The sequence below is a fragment of the Symphalangus syndactylus genome, chromosome 22 (genome assembly GCF_028878055.3).
Source record: "Symphalangus syndactylus isolate Jambi chromosome 22, NHGRI_mSymSyn1-v2.1_pri, whole genome shotgun sequence".
NCBI lineage: Eukaryota > Metazoa > Chordata > Mammalia > Primates > Hylobatidae > Symphalangus > Symphalangus syndactylus.
The window spans coordinates 72940402-72967032 of NC_072444.2; the positions used below are offsets into that span (position 1 = coordinate 72940402).

General features: G+C 40.0%; 1 protein-coding gene and 1 non-coding gene across 5 annotated transcripts in view; one reads left to right on the forward strand and one right to left on the reverse strand.

Annotated features, from left to right (window-relative positions):
• The window catches only part of MBD5 (methyl-CpG binding domain protein 5), a 476246-nt gene that overhangs the window by 220786 nt on the left and 228829 nt on the right, over positions 1-26631 (forward strand). The window lies entirely within an intron of this gene.
• Positions 16759-16893, reverse strand: LOC129472770 (small nucleolar RNA SNORA48). The gene has a single exon (XR_008654052.1). It is a non-coding gene; the product is annotated as a small nucleolar RNA SNORA48 (small nucleolar RNA).

Consider the following 26631-nt stretch of genomic DNA (forward strand, 5'->3'; position numbering starts at 1 on the left):
TCCTGGGTTCAAGCGATTCTCCTGCCTCAGCCTCCCGAGTAGCTGAGATTACAGGCGCCCACCACCATGCCCAGCTAATGTTTTGTATTTTTAATAGAGACGGGGCAAAAAAAATTTTTTTAATTAGCTGAGTGTGGTGGTGTGCGCCGGCTTGTGCCTGTGGTCCTAACTACTCAGGAGGCTGCAGTGGGAAGATGGGTTGAGCCCTGGATGCTGAGGCTGCAGTGAGCTCTGATTGTGCCACCGCATTCCATCCTGGGAGACAGAGTGAGAACCTGTTTCAAAAAATATATATCTATATATTACTTTAAGTATAAAGAATTAAGTTTCTTTTTATCTTTTGAGTATTAGTAAACCTTGGGCTTTGGGCTGGTACTTAGGTTCACAGTTATTTTCTGTTTGGAAATTTTCTTCTATCTCTCCCACCATTAATCACCTTATAGCTAACTTTATGGTGAAAACATTCTACTAAGCAGAATAGACTATCACTTCTTATTTTCCATGCTTTCCTGTTTGTTTACATGAGACATTAAGTAAACTAAGAGGATACAGTTTTCTTGCTAATTTAATTTCTTACTAATCAGAGAATTTGGGCAAGTTTACTTAATCTTTTTTGCTTAGCTGTAAAGTATAGATGATAACACTCAACTGACTGGTATGTGATTCAGATTTCAAAATGAAAATGGAGTCATAGGATACATGAGGTTTCACGTAGTTATTATTGGCAAGAAGAGAGATAATCATTAATGATAGAAATTGCTGTTAATTGAGCATTTTTAAGTGCCCTGTGCTACATATAGATTATAGTTAGGCCTCAAAGTAAATCTGCATGATAGGAATCATTATTTCCAGATTCTGTAGGAAGGAATATACTCTAAAAAACATTAACTGACTTGCCCAAGGACTTTCAAGTTAGTCAGTTAGTGAACCAGAATTCAAACTGGGATTTGTATGTATCAGAATCTAGCACTCATGACATTACATTGCCTTTCTTGGGTGCTAAAACACAGAGTGGAGTGAAAATGCACATGCAACCTTAGATTCTCTATTATGGCCTTACTCTTTTCTCCTTTTAAAATTTTTATTCATGTATTATGTGTACATGTTAAATAGTACTGAGTGCCCCAACCCTTGGAATTCATCTACAGATAACTGCTTTTAATTGTTTGCTATTAGCCGGGCATGGTAGCTCATGCCTGTAATCCCAGCACTTTGGGAGGCTGAGGCGGGTGGCTCATGAGGTCAGGAGTTCAAGACCAGCCTAACCAAGATGGTGAAACCCCACGTCTACTAAAAATACAAAAATTAGCGTGCTGGCAGGCACCTATAATCCCAGCTACTCAGGAGGCTGAGGCAGGAGAATTGCTTGAACCCGGGGGGCACAGGTTGCAGTGAGCCGAAATTGCGTCACTGCACTCCAGCCTGGGTGACAGAGTGAGACTCCATCTCAAAAAAAAAAAAAAAAAAAAAAAAAAAATTGCTTGCTACTGTTCAGGTACCTGTTTCTAAATATGTTTTTTTTTTTTAAACTGCTATCTCTAGGTTTACCAATATGAGACATTATAGAAAGAAGTTATGGATTATTTGTCTATTATCACGGATGATGACTTAGCATACTTTTACCACCTAGTACCTCTTTGTTATCCCATCCTTGAAATATAGTTAGTTAAACCAAAGACAAATGTTTACCTTATTGATGTTATGTAAATATTATTCTCTGCAACACCAAATAGTTATAATTGCATTTCCTTTCTTGTAAAGCTTTTTTTTAATTGTCTAGAGTTTTTCTCTCATTCTGTCATCAGCTTTTTATAATATAGAAAAAAATGTCTTCCACCTATTTCTTTTCCTGTCTCTATCACTATTTCTTGAAACCATGGTTGGTATAAATATTACTTTTTATTCAGTTTGTTTCTTGAATAAATTTTGCAGCAGATTTTCTTACAGACTCTATGACTTATCTCTGTCAGAAATTAATTTTAGTTCTTAAAGAGCCTCTGTCCTTGTTTCCAAAAGTTTACCAAAAACTACATTTGAGCCATTTTTGAATAAAATACACAAGCTTTAAAACAAACATTGGCAATCTTCTTTTCACATCAAATAACCTTTATGGTAGGAGGAATATTTTAATCAGGCCATCCTTTAAATAAGTTACCGTGGGTTTTTAGCACATAGCCAGAGAAGATAGTAGCCCAAAGCCAGTTCAGATATTGAGTTCCTTTAACAAGCGTAACAGCTACATAGGGACATTCTAAATTTAAGCTTGTACAGCATATTGAGTGGTGGTATACAGTGGTAAGTCCACTGAGCCTAACAATTTATAAAATTATAAATATTATATAAGAGCCAACAATCAACAGTGTCTTTTCCTTGGGGTTATGTGGAGGGTGGGATGGGGGCTACAACTTTTTACTTTTATACTTCCATACCATTTGAATTTTTTTCAAAATGAGTATTTGTTTCTTTTTGAAACCAGAAAGAAAATGATTAAAGATATTCTAAAAGAAATAATGTAAAGGATAAAGCTGAGGGAAAAAAAAATAAAATTTAAACTTTATGTCTTGGTAGTATGGTGAACTTAGGTACCCTGCCATCTCATGATAAACAACTAAAAATAATGTGAAATATAAAAATAGTGTTTATATGCAACTATGAACTGGAAAGATGGCAAATACTAAGAGGCTAAAACAAACAAACACAAACCCTACATAAAAGTAGTGTTCAGAGAGGTAAGCCTTAAGGATGCTTGCTTAACCTGGTAAATTCTGGGTTACGAATTTGTTTTCATGGCCTCCTACTGAAAGAGTAACAGGAGACAGTCAAAATCCTGGACACATCCAAGGTGGAGAGTCTATACTTAAGGCCCCCTCAGTATGGACATCCAAATATCTACATCTTTATTGGAAGGGTACCTAGTAAAATCAGCTATCACTTCCCATGACACTGCAAGGAAAATTGGTTAATTTAAACCTCGACATTGAGCATAGGAATGAAATATCTCTTTGATCATTTGAATATCAAGCTGGTATTGTGGGTTTGCTACTGAAGTTCACACTACGTAAGTGATACCAAAAAACAAAACAAAACAAAAAACAAAAATTAAAGCCAAGAACTTAAGGTAGTCCCACATAGCTGGCAGAAGCAAACATAAATTCTCATTGAAGGAATCTACCTTCAATATAGGACCCCAAAAATTTCCACAGGTAAAATTCCCCCAAAATATGAATTCACTGTCAAAAATTATAAACCAAGGCATCATGAATGAGTGTCAAAAACCATATTCCAAAGAAGCAGACTCATAAATATTTTATATATTAAAAATTATCAGGGAGAATATAAAATGTCTGTTTAATAAAGAAATATGAGATTAAGGATAATGATATGACATTCCTGAGGAAGAAGAATAAAGATATGAAGCTTAATATAACGCTTTAGTGATTAGTAGAGTGTGATACTGGTAAAAGATAGACAGACTGACCAGTGGAACAAAATAGATTGCTTAGAAACATCTGTCTATAGGTGGTAAGTTGGTATATAAAAGAGCTAGCATTGGGATAAGGGTTGACTTTTCGATAAGTATACTGGGATCATTGATTATCCATTAAGAGGAAAATGAAATTTGATCCCTACTTTATATCATATGTAAATATCAACTCTAAGTGGAGTAGAGACTTAAATATGAAAAGCAAAACTATACAAATTTTAGGAGAACATCTTTCAAGTAGAAAGAAAATGAAAAAGCCCATTAAGGAAAATATTGTTAAATTTTATTGAATTACAATTGTGATATTCTTTTCATCAAGAGTCACCTTAAAAAGAATGAAAAGACAAATTGCAAATTAGAGAAGACATTCACAATATATCTAATTGAAAAAGAATTATTACAAGTTAATATAAAAAAGAGAAAATTGGAAATTTGGCAAAGACTTTTTGTGTCTTTTTTTTTTATTGTACTTTAAGTTTTAGGGTACATGTGCACAATGTGCAGGTTTGTTACATATGTATCCATGTGCCATGTTGGTGTGCTGCACCCATTAACTCGTCATTTGACTTTTTGTGTCTTAATTTGACTTTGCTTTCCAATAACCCTTTATTTCTGATCATCTTAACCTGTTTGACCACCTGCCTACCCATAAAAGGGGCAAAATCCACTGCCATGAGTTCTTTAGTTTTTATTTTAGAAAAAAACAATAAGTAAAACAATTAAAAGGAAAATTTAAATCAGCATACTGAAACAGTTACTCCTGAGCTTACTCACTTTCATATCTTTTTCTCTACCCTCACACAATTTATTTTTCCCTTCTCTCAGCTTCTGACCTTTAACACAGTTCATTACATTGCATTCACTCTTCTTGTATAGTATCAGGTAGATACTGTATTATATACTGGAGAATTACTACTGATAGTTTTCCCCTGACATGATTTATATAAATATATATCATTTTTGTGTTGATAAGTCTTTTAAAATTGTGCTTCTTTTTAATTGTGAATTTTGTGGGCAGTATTATTACTTACCTCACTCTTTTTCCTCCTGCCTTCTATTACCATCTAAATCAGTGGTTCTCATCCAGGGGAATTTTGCCTCCTAAAGGAACATTTGACAGTATCTGGAGACATTCTCAATTGCCATTACTGGTGGGGTTTGACTGCAGGCCAGGGATGCTGCTTCACATCCGACAGCGCACAGGATAACCCTCCACAGCAAAGTATTATATAAAATGTAGATAGTGCCGCAGTTGGAAATCAGCTCTTTAACTTTTTTTTGCTACTTTCTTATTATGCTTGTCTTCTGTTTTTGGCTGTACCTCTCATAACTACTCTTGTAGACCCACTCATCTTCCTAATACAATAAAGAATACGTTCTCATTTGGCTACTACAATTAATATATAGCCAAAAGATACAACTTTTTTGAACAAGATCATGTCTTTTGTGGGAACATGGATGGAACTGGAGGCCATTATCCTTAGCAAACTAGTGCAGGAACAGAAAACCAAATACTACATGTTCTCACTTATAAGTGGGCACTAAATAATGAGAACTCATGGACACAAATAGGGGAACAACATACACTGGGGCCTACTTGAGGGCAGAGATTGGGAGGAGGGAGAGGATCAGAAAAAATAACTACTGGGTGACAGCAATAATCTGTACAACCAACCCCTGTGACACAAGTTTACCTGTGTAACAAACCTGCATGTGTACCCCTGAACCTTTTTCTTTGCCGGGCCCCACAGAATAGTACTGAAAGTGGAGAATGGATTGGCAGAAACAGGTTTAATTGAAGACAACTAGGGCTTCTCTGCTTTTGAAGATCAGGGCTTTTTCTCCATAGAGATTATGAATTTAGACTAATTAATGTAACATGATGAAAAACTTCACCAGATAGTAATCTTACCTTGTTTTTCATTTCCGGACTTTATGGAAAAGAAACATTTAATGAGTGGCTAGTTTTATGTGCTAGTCATTATACTATGGTGGTGCATTCAGAGAACTAGCTTGTTAATTCTCAGAGCAACTCTAAGAGAAATGTTATTATTCTTATTTCACAGAAAAGAAAGCTGGGACTTAAGATGTAAATGTCTCGCCCAATGTCACTCGGAGGAGCCTGATCCCAAGTTTTCTAACTCAAGTTTAGTGTTGTTTCTGCCACCCTACTTTGCCACTTTATCACTTGCAGCATGCATGCCTGTTTCATCTAGTTCTTTTTTTTTATTTTTATTATTATACTTTAGGTTTTAGGGTACATGTGCACAATGTGCAGGTTTGTTACATATGTATCCATGTGCCATGTTGACTTCCTGCACCCATTAACTCGTCATTTAGCATTAGGTGTATCTCCTAATGCTGTCCCTCCCCCCTCCCTCCACCCCGCAACAGTCCCCGGAGTGTGATGTTCCCCTTCCTGTGTCCATGAGTTCTCATTGTTCAATTCCCACCTATGAGTGAGAACATGCGGTGTTTGGTTTTTTGTCCTTGCGATAGTTTACTGAGAATGATGTTTTCCAGTTTCATCCATGTCCCTACAAAGGACATGAACTCATCATTTTTTATGGCTGCATAGTATTCCGTGGTGTATATGTGCCACATTTTCTTAATCCAGTCTATCGTTGTTGGACATCTGGGTTGGTTCCAAGTCGTTGCTATTGTGAATAGTGCCGCAATAAACATATGTGTGCATGTGTCTTTATAGCAGCCTGATTTATAGTCCTTTGGGTATATACCCAGTAATGGGATGGCTGGGTCAAATGGTATTTCTAGTTCTAGATCCCTGAGGAATCGCCACACTGACTTCCACAATGGTTGAACTAGTTTACAGTCCCATCAACAGTGGAAAAGTGTTCCTATTTCTCCACATCCTCTCCAGCACCTGTTGTTTCCTGATTTTTTAATGATGGCCATTCTAACTGGTGTGAGATGGTATCTCACTGTGGTTTTGATTTGCATTTCTCTGATGGCCAGTGATGATGAGCATTTCTTCGTGCGTTTTTTGGCTGCATAAATGTCTTCTTTTGAGAAGTGTCTGTTCATGTCCTTTGCCCACTTTTTGATGGGGTTGTTCGTTTTTTTCTTGGAAATTTGTTTGAGTTCATTGTAGATTCTGGATATTAGCCCTTTGTCAGATGAGTAGGTTGCAAAAATTTTCTCCCATTCTGTAGGTTGCCTGTTCACTCTGATGGTAGTTTCTTTTGCTGTGCAGAAGCTCTTTAGTTTAATTAGATCCCATTTGTCAATTTTGGCTTTTGTTGCCATTGCTTTTGGTGTTTTAGACATGAAGTCCTTGCCAACGCCTATGTCCTGAATGGTATTGCCTAGGTTTTCTTGTAGGATTTTAATGGTTTTAGGTCTAACGTTTAAGTCTTTAATCCATCTTGAATTAATTTTTGTATAAGGTGTAAGGAAGGGATCCAGTTTCAGCTTTCTACATATGGCTAGCCAGTTTTCCCAGCACCATTTATTAAATAGGGAATCCTTTCCCCATTGCTTGTTTTTGTCAGGTTTGTCAAAGATCAGATAGTTGTAGATATGCGGCATCATTTCTGAGGGCTCTGTTCTGTTCCATTGATCTATGTCTCTATTGTGGTACCAGTACCATGCTGTTTTGGTTACTGTAGCCTTGTAGTTCTTTTTAAAGCTTTTGCTCCCTGGAAAATAAATTATTTTTAAAATAGTGGGGTTTTTAATGTTTTTTTTTTTTTAACTTTTTTCATTTTTTACCCTGACACAATTCAGAGTGCCTAGTATAGTGCTATAGGTACTAAAAACACTTAATAAATCTTCTTTAAAAATAAAAAAGGGTGTTGGGCAAAAGGGTACAAAGAGGAAAGGCAGGAGTGCCTGATCTCTTCAGAACAGTGCAAGAAGTCTGCCAGAGCAGTTATTTTATAACAAAAAGGGTTAGCTTTTTCAGTCTAAATAAGGACTTAGTTAACATTTCCATTCAACTCGAGAAATACTGTACTTCAGAAGCCCTTGTTACTTTATGTATTTGAATTGTTTATTTCACTGATTTTTTTCCGGTTGCAGTGAGGTTAAATGTCATAATAAGAAAGGCAAGAATTCCCATGCATTATGGGCTTACCTGTGACTCACCATTTTTATCATCAAAATACAACATGATTGGTCTTCATTTTCATAATTTTGTTTTATAATGAGAAAAAAGCATTTGAAAGTATTTAATACCCGTTTATGATATTAAAAATAAATTTCCCAGTAACTTATACCTCATAAGCCAAAGTAGAATGGCTAACATAAATTTATTCAAAGTATATATTTTACATAATTCCTATTCAATTGAAAATACCTCTTGGTCATAATTCTTGAAGAGTTGTTATTTTTCAGAGTCATTCTTTCATATTTTAAGGTGTTCCAAATTCTGCATATTTAGCTTAAATCTTAGTACGTGTAAAAATGTTTAAAAGATAAGATTTAGCAAATGTACCTATGGTCAACAATTAATGCAATTGTTGACTTTCCTAACATTTGACTGCTGTATGTCCAAAAAGACAGGTCATTTTGAGAGGGGAAGAAGTAATCTTTGCAATTTCCCTGCCTTGCTATCATGAGTGAGATATCAGCAGCAAAATAATAATTGTATTAGATAAATGAGTACATTTAGAAGTTACATGAATAATCCAACTCAAAATGGTTCTCAGCCAAGTGTGGTAAATTTTGTTTTCCCGCACCTCACTCCCGCCAGAGACAGTTTGGAAATGTGTAGAGGCATTGTTGGCTGCCACAGTGATTGGAGAGAGAGAGCTATCAAGAGGGTCCACGAATATAACATTTCCAGTGGAGCAGGGGATATTTCCGTAGAACAAAGACTTCTGCTGTCCAGAATATCTGAAGTGTCCTTATTAAGAAACACTGTCTGGTCATGGTGACTCACGCCTGTAATCCCAGCACTTTGGGTGGGTGAGGTAGGCCAATTGCTTGAGCCCAGGAGTTCAAGACCAGCCTGAACATAGCTAGACACCCTCTCTACAAAATACAAAAAAAAAAATAGCCAGGCATGGTGGTGTGCACCTGTAGTCCCCGCTACTAGGGAGACTGAAATGGGAGGATCACCTGATCCCAGAGAAGTAAAGGTTGCGGTGAACCCAGATCATGCCATTGCACTCCAGCCTGGGTAAAAGAGTGAGATCCTGTCTCAAAAGGGAAAAAAGAAACACTGAAAGATACAGACTCATACTCTGGTTATGAATAGGTGTGAAATACCAGATACCACGTATCTTTATGGAAAACCTCTGCAAGTTAGTGGATCTTTAAGTGAATCTGTCTCCCAGGCTGGAGTGCAATGGTGCAATCATGGCTCACTGCAGCCTCAACCTCCCAGGCTCAGGTAATCCTCCTACCTCAGCCTCCTACGTAGCTGGGACTGCAGGCATGTACCATGATGCCCAGCTAATTTTTGTATTTTTTTGTAGAGACAGGGTCTCACCATGTTAGCCAGGCTGGTCTCAGACTCCTGAGCTCAAGCGATTTTCCTGCCTCAGCCTCCCAAAGTGCTGAGGTTGCAATAAGGAGCCACTGCACCCAGCCTGGAAAATATTTTAAATTTAACAAATATCTAGCCATGAGCATGTTTATTGGAAGAATCGCGTTTACCCACGTCATCATGGCATTGTGGTGTCTGAAGAATGTATCTTGAACTATTGTTATGGACATTTTTCTCTAGTGTTCACTTTTTAAAAGAAGGCCCAGAAATGGAAATAGGGACTTAATCTCCTATTATGAGGAGATTATTGGGGTTTGGGTTCTGAAACTCAGCACTAAAAATTGGCTTAGATCTAGGTAAAAAGAGTCACCTAATGGCCTGGTACTTCATGCAAAAGGTCAAAATAAAAAGCAGAGGGAACTCTACTAGGAGATTGTAACACCATCATCTTCACCACAGACTGAGAAAATTGATAAAGAATTGAAATATATTGACCTCCTACTCTTTCCTAGGCATTGAAAAAAGACCTTTATATGTAGTTATTCATTTATTTGTACAATAAAATTTCACTGTCATGTACAATAGGAAAACTGCTGGGGAAATATATAGCTCTTACAATCCAGGGACATCAAGTATGATGATGGAGACAGAGAGGCAGTCAGTTGTAACTGTATATGACAAATGCTATAATATGTAGTACATATTGGTTGCCATGGAGGCATATACAGGCATACCTCAGAGATACTGCAGGTTCCATTTCAGACCACCCCAATGAAGCAAGTGTTGCAATAAAGTGAACCATAGGATTTGTTTTGTTTTCCCAATGCATATAAAAGTTATCTTTATTCTATACTGTAGTCTAATAAGTGTGCAATCTCACTATCTCTTTGAAAGCTATTGTCAGGTTCTGAGGTCTGAGGGGAGTCAGTGGGTGAGTGGCAGGTAGCTGGAAAAACACTCAAGGAATTGTAGACAGTTTCAACATGGCTTTATTCTCTCTCTGGGCATGAGCAAGCCATAGGTACAGCATTAGCAGGATAATTATACCTTTTACAGCCAATAGTGGCTCCAAGCCAAGCATGAGCTCATGTGGGTGATTACCTAATGTGACTCACGTGACATGGTTACATAAATGTGTGGGGTTGTGCACCTGCACTCCAAACCCGCTGAGTCATGCTGCACTGGAAGTCTACCCCAGCCTACTCCTGACTAAAGCACAGCCATTTCCCTTACTTTCCACTCTCTAGGCCAGGGGCATCCTCTGGGCAGGAACACATACCCATAGGGCAGAGCCCTGAATCCATAACTCACAACAACAATACAGAGAGCAACAGCTCACTACTAGGATCCCAGCTATGCTACTCATGACTATTAGGGCCTAGCATAGGCCAGAGCCTAGGGATGCCCACCCTCTCTGCAGGGTTTCATCAGCAAGGCTCTTGACCGCCTTAATCTCCCATGACACCCCTTGCAGGGCCGCTGTTATGTTCTGCTGATTGTTAGGGATAAAGGTACAACACTGTGTTCCTAAAAGGGCACAGGTGCCTCCTTAGGCAGCAGTTACTATGTCTAAGGCCATTTGGTTTTGCAACACCACCTTTCTGATCTGATCAACTTCATCTGTTAACAGGAGGAGTGCCACTCAGGTGGAATTCAGAACCTGAGTGGTGTGCTGTGCAAGAACAGTAACTTGTACTTCTACAGTTAGGACACCTGCTCCAGGGATAGTCATTGTCAAGGGGTAGAACGACCAGGGGGCTCATCACACTCGCAGAAGCTGAGAGCATAGCACCTCCCATTTATGCAGGCATCTGGGCAACATGGGGAGAACAGTGGCAGCTACATAAGGTCATCCCCAGGTACAATGTCTGCTGGTAGGTAAGGTCACCCTGTGTCCTCACAGACCCATAAACTCCTGGGGGGCACAAAATCCATCGGGGACCAACCTTGGTGGGACTGCTTGTTCCACCGTATGTTCAGTGTGATAGCATGTGTTATTCTTACACAGGCTGTGATGGGTATCCATCCCACACAGTGGTGTTACCCCAGTGTTGCTCTATGCACTGCAGTGCTTGGGCTGAGGGTACTACATGTTCCCCCACTAGCCAGCCCCACCCATCATAAACACTATGGGCCAGCCAGGGGGCAGGCGTGCTGTGGGTCTTGCAGTGTCCTTTGTCCAAAGCTTGCTGCATCATGTTCCAGGCATTGTTATGGAATCCCAAGTCTCCAGCCATGTCCAGGTCTCTGCAGATGCTAAATGCATGTGCCAAGGCACAGCTGCTGCTGGAAGGGTGGTACAGAACCAACAGCTGGAAACATTGGTCATCTCTGCATAGGTGTGGGCCCAGTCCACAATGCAGTTGGAGCATGTTAACCTGCGGTCAAAACGACAGAGTAGGCACAGGTACTAACAAAGGTAGATCATGTCCCTCAGGCAGCATAGAGGCTAACTTTTCATCCTGGGATAACAATGCAGCTGCCAAGGGCTTATGCGCTGGGTGATGGCACCACACCTTCTCAGCTCCCCATGGTTCCTTTGGGTCCTGTATCTGTGCCAAAGTCACAGGGGAGCTCATAATAGGCCACACAGACAGTACATGTGCCCCCAGAGGAGGGCTCTTTCCCTGGCCATTCCCCTATGAGCAGTCAACCACGGGGGCCATGTATTGAACACCCAAGGAGTAACATGCAAGTCATACTGTAGGCCTTTCCCCCAGGGAGCTACAATGGCCAACCACTGGCAATGGGGAGCTTGGAGGGTCCATGGCCACAGCCAGGTTTTCTATTCCCCTGCCTTCAGGTGCACTAGGTCAGGTAACAACAGGTTACCATTCATTGCCATACCTGGCTGGAGGAGGTCATCCTTAGAATGTATCTGCAACTGAATGGGGGTGGCAGCCTGTTGTAAGAAAGCCTCCACCAGGGCCAGGCTGCCTTTCTGTGGCTGTTCATTCGAGGTTTAGAGCACCAGGTCCAGTGTGGAACTCCAGCCCCACAAAGACAGGAGTGTGACATGCAAGTATAACCCATTCTTCAAGAGCCCATTATATTGCCCAATCATACCTGCATCTTGCGGGTTATATGGCACTTGTAATCTCCACTTTATGTCCATTTGTTGTGCCCAGTGTTGTAGGTGTCGTCCAGTGAAATGTGTTCTCCTGTCAGTCTCAACGGCCAGAGGGCAACCATACGGGGGTCATAAGTGTTTCAGGGCCTGGATGGTGTTCTGTTGGTCAGCCACCCTGCAAGTGTAGGTGAACAACAGGCCTGTGGCCATGTCCACATCTGTTAGCACATGCGTATACCCTTGTGACTTTGGCAGCGGCCCGATGTAGTCTATTTGCCACCTGGTCAAGGGCACTCGTCCTGTTGTTACTTGTTGTGTAACATTGGACAGCTGCCTCCATTTAGGGCATGCCTGAGCACACGCCAGGCATTTCTGAAAAGCCTCCCAAATGTCTTGCATGGGCAGGGACAGACCCCAACGCATATTGACCTGTTGTATCAGTTTACCCCCTGCATGTCCCAGTTTCCAGTGTAGCCACAAGGCCACATCTCATGTAGGTGCCAACTCTAACCATTGGACCTTGGCCAAGGCATCTGCCTCATCATTGCCAGGGGTGGCCAAAGGCATATGGCCCGACACATGATAAACAGTTACCTGTTTTTGATGACCCATTTCCCAGAGGTCTTGCCACATGGCTTGACCCCAAATGGGTTGGTGGCCGACTAGCAACTTCTGTATTTTCGGGGTAGTTAACCACAAAGTTAAGCCTTGGTAGACTACCCAGCTATTGATACAGATTACCATCTATGTCACCTCCTTGGTGATCACCATCCACACTGCTCTAAGTTCAGCCCATTGGCTACTTTGTCCACACCCAGTTTCAAACCATGTGGTGTCAGTACTAGGTTGGACTGCAACAGCAGTCCAAGGAGTTATAGCACCTCGGTTAGACCCATCTGTGTACCATGGCCTATCGAGAATGGGGGGGACACCCTCTCTTAAACGCTGAAGGCTCAGGGTCTAGGGGTGCCTCAGGCTCCGTGGCCTTAGGCCCCATGACCTTATCTTGCATTAGGACTATAGGTCCCAAGAACTCTTGCAGCTCTGCTGCTAAGGTGCTTGTACTCAGAGTACTCCACTGCTCCAAGTAGGCACTCCACTTTGCCAAAGTGGATGTCTGTGCCATCCCAGTCCAGGGGGTCGTCACCCGTGAATGCACCCATCCTGCTATAGGCTAAGTCATCCACATGATGACTGCACCCTGCCCTATCACACTCTCACAAGCCTGAAGGGTGGCATATATAGCTGCTAGCTGTTTCTCTATCAAGGAATAACAGAACTCAGCTCCCTTCCGTAGTTGGGACCAAAAGCCTACTGGTGTTCTCAAGTGCTCTGTGCACTGCCACAGGCCACAAACAAAACCATCTGTGTTCATCTGTGGTCACGTGCACATCCAGCTCAAATAGGTGCCCCTGGCCCACTACCCATAGGGCTTATGCCTGCTGAATAGCCCGCTTGGCTGCCAGGAAGGCAGTCTCAGCTGCATCATTCCAATCCCAGGTAGCTCCCTTCTTTGTTAATCGATGGAACGGTTTTATCATTTGAGCTAAATGGGGCATAAATGCCCACCAATATCCCAGGAGGCCCACAAAAATTTGCAGCTGCTTCATTGTAGTGGGCTGGAGATATGCCTGAATCTTATCAATGATAGCCTCTGGGATGGCCTTTGTCTTACCCGACCAGATAACTCCCAAGAATTTGACAAATGAAGCAGGCCCTTGGACCTTAGATTTGTTGACGGCCCAACTGCACGCTGCCAAATGTCGCCACAAGAGGGGTGCCACCACTTCTAAATCTGCAAAAGAATCAGAGGTTAACATATCATCAATATAATGGAATAGGTGGACCCCTTCTGGCACTGGCCAGGCAGCTAAATCCGTAGCAACTAGACCATGACATATGATGGGGCTGTGCACATAGCCCTGCAGCAACACTGTAAAAGTTCATTGTTGCCTGTCCCATGTGAAGACGAACTGTTCCTGGCTCTCTGGAGTGATGTCAATGAAGAAGAATGCATTGTCTAAGTGCACTACATAGTGGTACTGTCCCACTTCCATCATCAAACGGTCCACCAAATCCATCTTTGATGATACAGCTTCATGCAAAGAGGGTGTTACTTTTTTCAGTTCCCAATAGTCCACCATCATCTGCCAGTTTCTATCAGGCTTTCTAACTGGCCACACTGGAGAACGGTAGGGGCTATGGGTGCCATGCACTATCTGCACCTCTTCCAGCTTTTTGTCTCAGTTATCTCTGTATGTCCACCCAGCAAGCAGTATTGATGGGTGGAAGTAACCTGTCAGGGTTGTGGTAGAACCTGAGGCTGGTGATGCGTATGTCCGTGCAGCACCAGCTACACCACATGCACTCGGAGTCTGAATTCCCTGTCTGTGGTTTGTAATGCCAAGCCATGTAAAATATCCACCCCCAGAATGTATTCAGGTATGGGAGAAACACACGCAGTATATAAACGGGGAGCCAAACAACTGATGCCAAGGTACAGAGATACAGGTTTCACTTTCACTGACTCGCTTTCATAACTGTCAATGTAAGCAGATTTGCCCAGAAACTTATTCAGGTTCCCATAAAGAAGGTTGCAATCTGCATCAGTATCCACCAGTGCCAGCACCCACACCCACTGTACATTGGTGAGGGACCAGTGGATCCCTAATTCCATGTGGCCTCCAATCGTCCAGTGTCCCCTCAAACTGGGCATCTCGGCAAGTTCCCTAATCAAACAGAAACAGCTCTACATGTCCACCTGGCTGCAGCAAGTAGTCTTTGAGCTAAAGCACCCGCGTGGGATCGGGTGGCGCAGCAGTGTACTTCTCCCCCTTGGGCATTTTCTGGAATTGCTGCTCTGGAGACAACTGTCTCCACAAAGCTAAGAGTACTTCATTGGGCTGCTTACTGATTTTCTCTTGGTCAACCCCAGGCAAAATCAAATCTATCCATATCCATGAGCGTGTCACTTGTTGGGGCCCCCTTTTCTCCCATGGGGGCCCCCCTGTGGGCGGGGCATCTTCCCCTTCTTTAAGGGGCAGACCCCTTGGTCCTGCCAGTGGCCTTCTGCTTCCCCGAGAGCCGCCACAGCAGTGGTCATTTCATGTATGTGTCACCCTATGTACAGGGTGGGGACAGCAGCTAGGGAGCCAAAGGCACTCAGGGGTGCAGAACCCAACACGAGACTCCTCATGTGAGAGTGAAATGTTCATCATCTGGCCTCTGGGTATTCAGGTCAAACATAGCCTGCCTCATACCCATCTCCCGGATGACTTGCACCAAATCAGCATATGACTGCCATTTACTCACAGTTTCAGGTATTTCACCAGTGTTGTTCCACACAGTCCGTATGGCTGCCCATAGCCACTCAGTCAGGGTATGGTCACCTTGCCCTTGTGCCAACTGCCCGCTCACCTGCAACCAACATGCTGCATCCCTCAGGGACTGGAAGTGTAGTTCTTCTAGTGTAGTCAAAAATGCCCATCCAACTCTGCAAGCAAAGACTCGTTCATTCTCAGTGCTCTGTGCTTCCAGCTGCTTCAGCATCTTCTCCATGCTCGCTGGGGACGCATTTACCTCTGCCCATGTTTCCATCAGAGCCCATCCAAGCAGCACAGCTGCCACTGTGTATCACAGCCCATGTTGTGGACACATGGCTGACCCAGAATCAGTGGGGACCAAAGGTTCACTTACCTCAGGATCCTATTTGATATGCCAATTGTCAGGTTCTAACTGAGGTCCAAGGGGAGTTGGTGGGTGAGTGGCGGGTAGTGGGAAAAACACTCGAGGAATTGTAGACAGTTTTGACATGGCTTTACTCTCTCTCTGGGTGCAAGTGAGCCACATGTGCAGCATTAGCAGGGTAATTATACCTTTTACAGACAATAGTGGGTATGAGCCAAGCATGAGCTCACATAGGTCATCACCTAATGCTCCTCACGTGGTGCGGTTGCATAATGTGCAGGGTTGTGCACCTGCACCACAAACCCAGAGTCATGCCGCACCAGAAGGCCACCTCAGCCTACTCCTGACTGAAGTGCAGCCATTTCCCTCACAGCTATGTAAATACCTTGATTTAAAAATAGTTTATTGCTAACAACAACAACAGCAAAAAAGCTAATGATCACCTGAGCCTTCAGCAAGTAATAATCTTTTTATTAGCGAAGGGTTTAGCCTCAATGTTGACATCTGCTGACTTGTCAGGGTAATGATTGCTGAATGTTGGGTTGTCTGTGGCAGTTCTTTAAAATAAGACAATGAAGTTTGCCACATTGGTCGACCCTTCCCTTCATGTAAGATTTCTCTAGCATACGATGCAGTTTGATAGAATTTTAGCCACAGTAAAACTACTTTCAAAATTGGAATCAATTCTCTGAGACCCTGCTGCTGCTTTATCTACTAAGTTTCTGTAATACTCTAAATCTTTTGTTGTCATTTCAACAATGTTCACAGCATCTTCACCAAGAGTAGATTCCTCCTCCAGAAGCCACTTACTTTGTTAGCCATAAGAAGCAACTGCTCATCTGTTCAAGTTTATCATGACATTGCAGCAATTCAGTCACATCTGCAGGCTCCACTTCTAATTAGAGATCTCTTGCTCTTTCCACAACATCTGTGATACTTCCTCCACTGAAGTTTTGAACCCATCAAAGCCATCCGTGAGGGTTGGAATTCACTCCTTCCAAATTCTTGTTAATATTGCTATTTTGACCTCTTCCCATGAATCAAGAATATTCTTCTCTCCTGCCCCCGTATTTTCCACACGTGAACCAGGCATGGGCACAGACCAAAAGCCAAGCTGGGATAAACAAGGAATTGCTGTATATCTGGCTGATATGAGATAGGCACCACCAACCAGATGCTGCTCTACCCAGGTCAGAGATAATGAATATTCCTAATGGCATCTAGAATGGTAAATCCTTTCCAGAAGGTTTTCTATTTACTTTGCCCAGATGCATCAAGGAACACTGTGTATGGCAGGTATAACCTTACAAAATGTATTTCTTAATTAAAAAGACTTTAAAGTTGATGCATTTTCAAGTTGAAAGACTTGATCCATGGGCTACAGAATAGATATTGTTTTGGCAAGCATGAAAACAACATTAATCTCTTTGTACATCTCCATCACAGCTCTTGGATGACTAAGGTGCACTGTCAATGAGCAGTAATATTTTGAAAGGAGTATTTTTTTCTGAGCAGTAGGTCTCTCAACAGTGAGCTTAAAATAGTCAGCAAATCATGCTGCAAACAGATGTGCTATCCTCTAGGCTTTGTTATTCCATTTATAGAGCACAGGCAGAGTAGATTTAGCATAATTCTTAAGGGCCCTAGGATTCCTGGAATGGTTAATGACCATTGGCTTCAACCTAAAATCACCAACTGCATTAGCCTCTAACAAGAGAATCACTGGGTCCTTTGAAGCTTTGAAGTTGAACATTGACTTCTCCTCTAGCTGTGAAAGTCCTAAATGGCATCTTCTAATAGATAGATGGCTGTTTCAACTACACTGAAAATCTGTTGTTTGTTCATCAATGATCTTAGCTAAAGCTTCTAGATAACTTGCTGCAGCTTCTCCATCAGAACTTACTGCTTCACTTCGCACTTTTGTGGAGATGGCTTCTTTTCTTAAACCTCATGAACCACCTTGTGTTGCTGGGGTCATGCTTTTCTTCTGCAGCTTCCTCACCTCTTTCAGCCTTCAGAGAATTTAAGAGAGTTAGGGCCTTGCTCTGGATTAGACTTTGTTTTAAGGAAATGTTGTGGCTGGTTTGATCTTCTCCCCAGACCACTAAAACTTTTTATCAGCAAAAACGCTATTTCACAGCAAAAAGGCTGTTTTGCTTTCTTATCATTTGTGTATTAACTGAAGTAGCACTTTTAATTTGCTTCAATAACTTCCTTTACATTCACAACTTGGCTACCTGTTCAGCACAAGAAGCCTAGCTGTCAGCCTGACATGTCTTCCTTACTAAGCTTAATTATTTCTAGCTTTTGATTTGAATTGAGACATGTGATTCTTCCTTTCACCTGAACACTTAAAGGCCATTGAAGGGTTATTACTTGGCCTAATTTGAATATTGTTGTGTCTTAGGGGAGAGGGAGAGACATGGGGGAACAGCTGGATTCTGGGGTAGTCAGAACACACACAACATTTATCAAATGAATTTGCCTTTTTATATGGACATGTGTTGTGGCACCCCAAAACAGTTACAGTAGAAACATCCAAGGTCACTGATCACAGATCACTATATTAGATGTAATAATGATGAAAAAGTTTGAAATATTGCAAGAATTACCAAAATGTGACACACAGACATGAAATGAGCACATGCTGTGGGAAAAAATGGCACCCATAGACTTGCTGAATGCAAGGTTGTCACAAACTTTACATTTGTAAAAAAACACGGTTATCTGTGAAGAGCAAAAAAAACGGTGTGCCTATACATTTATTCCTGCACTGGGGAAATGGGAGATCAAGGAATGTTTACCAGAGGATGACATATAACATGAATCTCTTTTATCATCTAAAGTAAAAAAAAAAAAATTATGTCATACATATTACTCCTATTTGTAGAAGAGGAAGAGATTGAAGTACAGAAAGGCTATACATTCTATGTAAGGCCATATAATAATAGCATACATTTATATGGCTCTCACTCTACAAGAGCTTTATGTTCATTCATGTAACCCTCACAGCCACCCTGTAATACAGATGCTTTTGTCATTTCAGTTTTATAAAAAAACTGAGCCCTGTGGAAATAAATAAATAGAAGGGGAAAAAAATTGAGCCCTGTGGGGTTAAGTAATTTGTCCAAAGTCATATACCAAGGTTGTATATGAAAAGGCAATGCTGGGATTTGAACCAAGGCAGACAGACTGTAGTGTCTGTGTGCTTAACAACTATGGCATACACTGTCTCTTCCTCCTAGTTGGTCATTAAGCCTGATTGAAAACTCAGCAGTCAGACTGGAGAACCCATACAGTTAAGTAACAGAATGCCATTGGCATTTTAGATAGATTGTTTTGACTGTAGTAAAAACAATAGCCTTAGGTGGGACTGATCTGGAGGTGGGAAGACCAAATAGAGGAAAGCATAGATGCTAGTCTGATCTAGGCTAATTGCAATAAATATGTAAGAGGTATTTGGCAAATTGAACAATCAACTTCCCGATTCATGAACACTGAGTATGATTCAAAGGAGAAGATCAGGAATCACGCGTTGTTTGATTGACTAGGTGAATAGTTGATATTTGGGTGGAGAATGCAAGAAAGAGACAATTTAGGGGAAAAGTTGATGAGTTTTTTATTCTCCGTAAATTTCGTATTTGAAATGACCATAGCGTGCTCATATGAAGATATACAGAAGGCTGTGGAATTTGTGAACTGAGCTCAGGAGAAATATCTGGGCTGAGAAATAGAGAAAAGGACTAATCAGGGAAATGTAGGATTGCTAAGCATTTTTAAAGACAGTGGAGTTTTTAGATCAAAATACATTGTGGCACAAATGTACACAGTTGTGGTGTGTGCATTGGGAGGCAGAGAGAGGGAGGGAGATGAAGAGAGGAGAAAACTTTTTGTAAGCCATGGGAGAAGATAACAGATTATTAATATTTAAAAGTTTTTAAGTTTTTCCCTGTTTCCTGCTCAAATTAAGGGTCAACTTTTGGTGCTGTTTTATGTATTGGGAAGGGAGGAAACTTGAAAAAAGCCAATAAGGCTAGAATCACTTACATTAGGAAGTTTGAGGGAGAATATAATCAATCTCCAAAGACTAGAAAAGTGGATGTATTGAAGCAAAAAGTCGTATTGGGTGGAGGTTAGAGTTTGAGGAAGATTTGGGTGTGTGAAATAAGATCCTGGGACAGCTGCCCTGCTGCACAATTAAGGGAGAAGACAAAAGAATCTAATTATCTTTTACTATGTATTAGCAATGAAATCCTACATTAGGGTATCTTCATGAGAGTTCAGTAATGATTTAAGTTGTTTTTCATTTTTCAATGCTTTTTACTTATAGGCTCCTGTTTTATTTGTTTTTAATCTGAACATAGTTTTATGAGTCTGGCCAAAAGCCATCTTGGCTGTATATGGGTTACTTCTAATTTCTCTAGCAGTACTCCGGTAACCTATGCATAGTATTGAAGAAAGCAGACATTTGCATTCATTTATAAGAGTTTCATAACCTAGTGAGATAGAGAGAGTTGATAGTATTGACAAGTAGTGTTCAAGATAATGGAGATATATACATCATCTCAAAGTGCACATGTAGATGTGGACCATGAAATACCAGAAGAAATTTAAGAATTTGAGATAAATATGAAAGATGCAAAACGTTAACGTTGTTGGATCATCAAAAATAGTTTACAGGCTCAGTAGGATGGCTCATACCTGTAATCCCATCACTTTGGGAGGCCTATGTGGTACAATCGCTGAAGTCCAGGACTTGGAGACCAGCCTGAGCAGCATCATGAGACCTCATGGAAGAAGGAGAAGGAGAAGGAGAAGAAGAAGAAATAATAATAATTTACAGATGAAGAAATTAAGACTGAGAGAGGTTAGGTCTGTTGTGTAAGGTCACACACAACTAGCAATTATAGTAGCTGGTATTCAAACCTGATCAATCTGGCTTCAAAGTGCATTCTCTTTCTAGTATGCTTTTGAACTGCCTAGAAAAATAATGGCAATTTCTGAAATGCAAGAGTATGATTCACAATAGTTGCTAGGCATTGTACCAATCAGAATTCTTAGTTTTAAACAATAGAAGCCAGCTTTGTCTAAAGCAGAAAAGGAATATTTGGTAATATCATAGAGCCCGCAGAATCTATAGGGGTGCTGGAGAGCTAGACTTAAGAAACTAGTAGAAATGAAGAAATGTAATGCCTTGCCAATGTCATACCATAGGAAAATTCTGCTTTGAAGTCTGCTGCTGATACAGTTTCCACTGGACAGCCTTTAACATGCCACTGGGTTCTTCTGCCTTTGGACACTCATTGAAGTTTGCTGTTGCAGTGTGACTGCAGCTTCCATGAGTAACCTCTGCCTCACTCTCACAAAATTCAAAGTCCTGGGTGGGAGCATTAGTTTGGTTAACAAAGGTCGCATGACTGATGATCAATAACCAAATAACTAGGAAAGGGACTATCCCAGACTTTTTGAGATTTCCCAAAATAAGGAATGTGTTCAGACACTGGACAGCCATCAACAGACGTCATTTACACGTATGTGTACATGTACACACACACACACAAACACACATATTCGATGATTGCTTCCCAATGCCAGAGATTTCTCATTAAATTTGTAACAGCATGGTGTTCAAATACTTTTCTTTTTAAATTTATGTTTTACTACCTAAAACATAATGTTTCATGGTCTAAAGGAAGAAAAACACAAGTAAAGGAAAAGAAATAAAAAACTTTAAAAATTCCAGTACCTGATGAAAACAACAGCAACATTTTTGTGTATATTCTTCCAGGCTTTGTTCAATACATAGAAATGAACTCTTTAGCCAAAGTAGGATGATAGTACATATTATATAGTAAGACCATCTTTTTAAAATTCACAATGTATTCTAAACATCTTTCTTTTTTTTTTTTTTTTATTATACTTTAGGGTTTTAGGGTACATGTGCACAATGTGCAGGTTTGTTACATATGTATCCATGTGCCATGTTGATTTCCTGCACCCATTAACTCGTCATTTAGCATTAGATGTATCTCCTAATGCCGTCCCTCCCCCCTCCCCCCACCCCACAACAGTCCCCGGAGTGTGATGTTCCCCTTCCTGTGTCCATGAGTTCTCATTGTTCAATTCCCACCTATGAGTGAGAACATGCGGTGTTTGGTTTTTTGTCCTTGCGATAGTTTACTGAGAATGATGTTTTCCAGTTTCATCCATGTCCCTACAAAGGACACGAACTCATCATTTTTTATGGCTGCATAGTATTCCATGGTGTATATGTGCCACATTTTCTTAATCCAGTCTATCGTTGTTGGACATTTGGGTTGGTTCCAACTCTTTGCTATTGTGAATAGTGCCGCAATAAACATACGTGTGCATGTGTCTTTATAGCAGCATGATTTATAGTCCTTTGGGTATATACCCAGTAATGGGATGGCTGGGTCAAATGGTATTTCTAGTTCTAGATCCCTGAGGAATCGCCACACTGATTTCCACAATGGTTGAACTAGTTTACAGTCCCACCAACAGTGGAAAAGTGTTCCTATTTCTCCACATCCTCTCCAGCACCTGTTGTTTCCTGATTTTTTAATGATGGCCATTCTAACTGGTGTGAGATGGTATCTCACTGTGGTTTTGATTTGCATTTCTCTGATGGCCAGTGATGAAGAGCATTTCTTCATGTGTTTTTTGGCTGCATAAATGTCTTCTTTTGAGAAGTGTCTGTTCATGTCCTCTGCCCACTTTTTGATGGGGTTGTTTGTTTTTTTCTTGTAAATTTGTTTGAGTTCATTGTAGATTCTGGATATTAGCCCTTTGTCAGATGAGTAGGTTGCAAAAATTTTCTCCCATTGTGTAGGTTGCCTGTTCACTCTGATGATAGTTTCTTTTGCTGTGCAGAAGCTCTTTCCTTAAGCTGATTAGCAACTTCAGCAAAGTCTCAGGATACAAAATTAATGTACAAAAATCACAAGCATTCTTGTACACCAATAACAGACAAACAGAGAGCCAAATCATGAGTGAACTCCCATTCACAATTGCTTCAAAGAGAATAAAATACCTAGGAATCCAACTTACAAGGGATGTGAAGGACCTCTTCAAGGAGAACTACAAACCACTGCTCAATGAAATAAAAGAGGATACAAACAAATGGAAGAACATTCCATGCTCATGGGTTGGAAGAATCAATATCGTGAAAATGGCCATACTGCCCAAGGTAATTTATAGATTCAATGCCATCCCCATCAAGCTACCAATGACTTTCTTCACAGAATTAGAAAAAACTACTTTAAAGTTCATATGGAACCAAAAAAGAGCCCACATCGCCAAGTCAATCCTAAGCCAAAAGAACAAAGCTGGAGGCATCACGCTACCTGACTTTAAACTATACTACAAGGCTACAGTAACCAAAACAGCATGGTACTGGTACCACAACAGAGACATAGATCAATGGAACAGAACAGAGCCCTCAGAAATGATGCCGCATAGCTACAACTATCTGATCTTTGACAAACCTGACAAAAACAAGAAATGGGGAAAGGATTCCCTATTTAATAAATGGTGCTGGGAAAACTGGCTAGCCATATGTAGAAAGCTGCAACTGGATCCCTTCCTTACACCTTATACAAAAATTAATTCAAGATGGATTAAAGACTTATATGTTAGACCTAAAACCATTAAAATCCTACAAGAAAACCTATGCAATACCATTCAGGACATAGGCGTGGGCAAGGACTTCATGTCTAAAACACCAAAAGCAATGGCAACAAAAGCCAAAATCGACAAATGGGATCTAAACATCTTTCTATGGCAATTTTAGAAGGGCATACTATTCTGTTCTGTGGATGTATCATAATTTGTTCAAAAATCACCGATTATTGAACAGTTAGATTATTTACAGTTTTTTGTCATAAGCAATGCTTTGATAAAAAACTATTTTTCATACCCTTTTAACATTATTGAATTACTTCAGAAAAACAAATTGCTAGAAATGCACTTGCCTCATCAAAAGATAACACATTTTAAAGGCTTTTAGTTGTTACCCTCAATTCACTCTTTCAAAACATTATATTAATATATGCATAAATATGTACATTTTGCAATATGGATATTACAAGTTTTTGTATTGCAAATTTGATAGATGAAAAGTAGGATTTCATTTCTTTTATTTGTTCAACAAGTATTTTTGAGACTCTGCTATATGCTTAACACAGACCTCATTTCTGGAGATAGACAAGCTGCTTACTTTTGTGGAGTTTACATTCTAGTGAGTATGTGAGGTGGCAGGCTAGGGACAAAGAACAAGTTCAGGAAAGAGAAAAAAATAAATGCTTAAATAAATTTGAAAAGAAAGGGAGGATTAAGAGGATAATTCAAATGGCGACTTAGATTAGGATGGAGAGAGAAGTGTTTCAAGAAAAGAGAGAAAGCTTCTCTTTTGATTTTAATATCTAAATCAGGCAAAGATAATACAAGAAAGAAAAATTATAGGACAGTCTCACATGGAAACTTCGATGCAGAAACCCTAAATAAAATATTGATAAATCAAAGTGAGTTGTTTGTATTGGTATCTCCTAACCATGTAGGCTTTATTTGAGGAATTCAAAAATAGTTCAATGATTTTCTTTTAAAAAATCTTCATGTCTAAAACACCAAAAGCAATGGCAACAAAAGCCAAAATTGACAAATGGGATCTAATTAACCTAAAGAGCTTCTGCGAAGCAAAAGAAACTACCATCAGAGTGAACAGGCAACCTACAGAATGGGAGAAAATTTTTGCAACCTACTCATCTGACAAAGGGCTAATATCCAGAATCTACAATGAACTCAAACAAATTTACAAGAAAAAAACAAACAACTCCATCAAAAAGTGGGCGAAGGACATGAACAGACACTTCTCAAAAGAAGACATTTATGCAGCCAAAAAACACATGAAAAAATGCTCATCATCACTGGCCATCAGAGAAATGCAAATCAAAACCACAGTGAGATACCATCTCACACCAGTTAGAATGGCCATCATTAAAAAATCAGGAAACAACAGGTGCTGGAGAGGATGTGGAGAAATAGGAACACTTTTCCACTGTTGGTGGGACTGTAAACTAGTTCAACCATTGTGGAAATCAGTGTGGCGATTCCTCAGGGATCTAGAACTAGAAATACCATTTGACCCAGCCATCCCATTACTGGGTACATACCCAAAGGACTATAAATCATGCTGCTATAAAGACACATGCACACGTATGTTTATTGCGGCACTATTCACAATAGCAAAGAGTTGGAACCAACCCAAATGTCCAACAACGATAGACTGGATTAAGAAAATGTGGCACATATACACCATGGAATACTATGCAGCCATAAAAAATGATGAGTTCATGTCCTTTGTAGGGACATGGATGAAACTGGAAATCATCATTCTCAGTAAACTATCGCAAGGACAAAAAACCAAACACCGCATGTTCTCACTCATAGGTGGGAATTGAACAATGAGAACTCATGGACACAGGAAGGGGAACATCACACTCCGGGGACTGTTGTAGGGTGGGGGGATGGGGGAGGGATAGCATTAGGAGATATACCTAATACTAAATGACGAGTTAATGGGTGCAGCACACCAACATGGCACATGGATACATATGTAACAAACCTGCACATTGTGCACATGTACCCTAAAACCTAAAGTATAATAAAAAAAAAAATCTATCAGTGTAATCTATAACATTGAACAAATTAAAGGAGAAAAACCATATGATCATCCCAATGGATACATTAAAACATTCAATAAAATTGAACAATAATTATAAGAAAAATTCTTAGCACATTAGGAATAGGAGGACAATTTCTTAATATGATAAAAAGGTATTTACAAAAAATAAGAAAAAAAATTTTAAGAATAGCAAGCATGCCACTTTAAAGTATGAAAGAAAAGGTTGCCTGTTGTCATGCAAACTTGTCAACATTATACTAGAAGTTCTACCCAATGCAGTAAGAAAAAGAGAAAGAAGAGAAATAAAACGATTGACTGGCAAGACAGAACTGTTATTATTTGCACATGTTACTATTGCCTATATAGAATTAATAGAAAATGTCTCCAAATATGCTGGACTAAAAATCAATTTATAAAATAGTAACTCCCCTATCAATAATCAATTGATAAAAAGAAAAAGCTTACCAGTAATAATAACAAAAACTATAGAATAACAAGGATAAACATAACAGGCACTTATAAACAATTTATCTGAAGAAAACGATAAAACTTTGCTGAGAGACATTTAAACAAATAGACTGGTAAGTGTAACACAATAAAATGCAAATTTCTTCCTTTAGTCTGTAAATATAATCCTAGGTTTTCAGGTGTTTTGTTGATTAAAAGAAAAGCAGAAGAACAGATACTTATTCAGTGATTACTGTATGTCACACTCTACGGAAGCTGTTGGGATACAACAAAGAATGAAACAAGCTTTATCAGGAATCATTGAAGATCTTCTAACATTTACTATGAATGCTATAAAGAACAAAAAACATGCAGGAGGTATGAGGCTAATGTTGATTTGGGAGGTGATGAGGAGTGTGAGTAGAGGAAGGAGATATACAGGCTTTGACATCTATCCATTTAAAAATGTATTATAAGGGGTATTGAGACCGCAGTAGACAGATAAAAAAAAAAGAATAAAAAAGACAGAAATAGATCTGGGTATAGAGAAAGTTACAATTTGTTTTAGGTGGCATTTCAAATTAAAACAGAGAAAGGATGAATTGTTCAATAGAGTTGTAAAAATTGGGATAAAATGAGTACACTAATCTCACAATTTAGCATCAGCCCAAATAAAGATCAGATGGATTAAAGATGTTTACATTTTTCTAATTTTACTTTTCCTTATGAAATATTTTGAACATATTAAAAAGTACAGAAAATAATGACATTGGTAACTTTTAATCGAATCA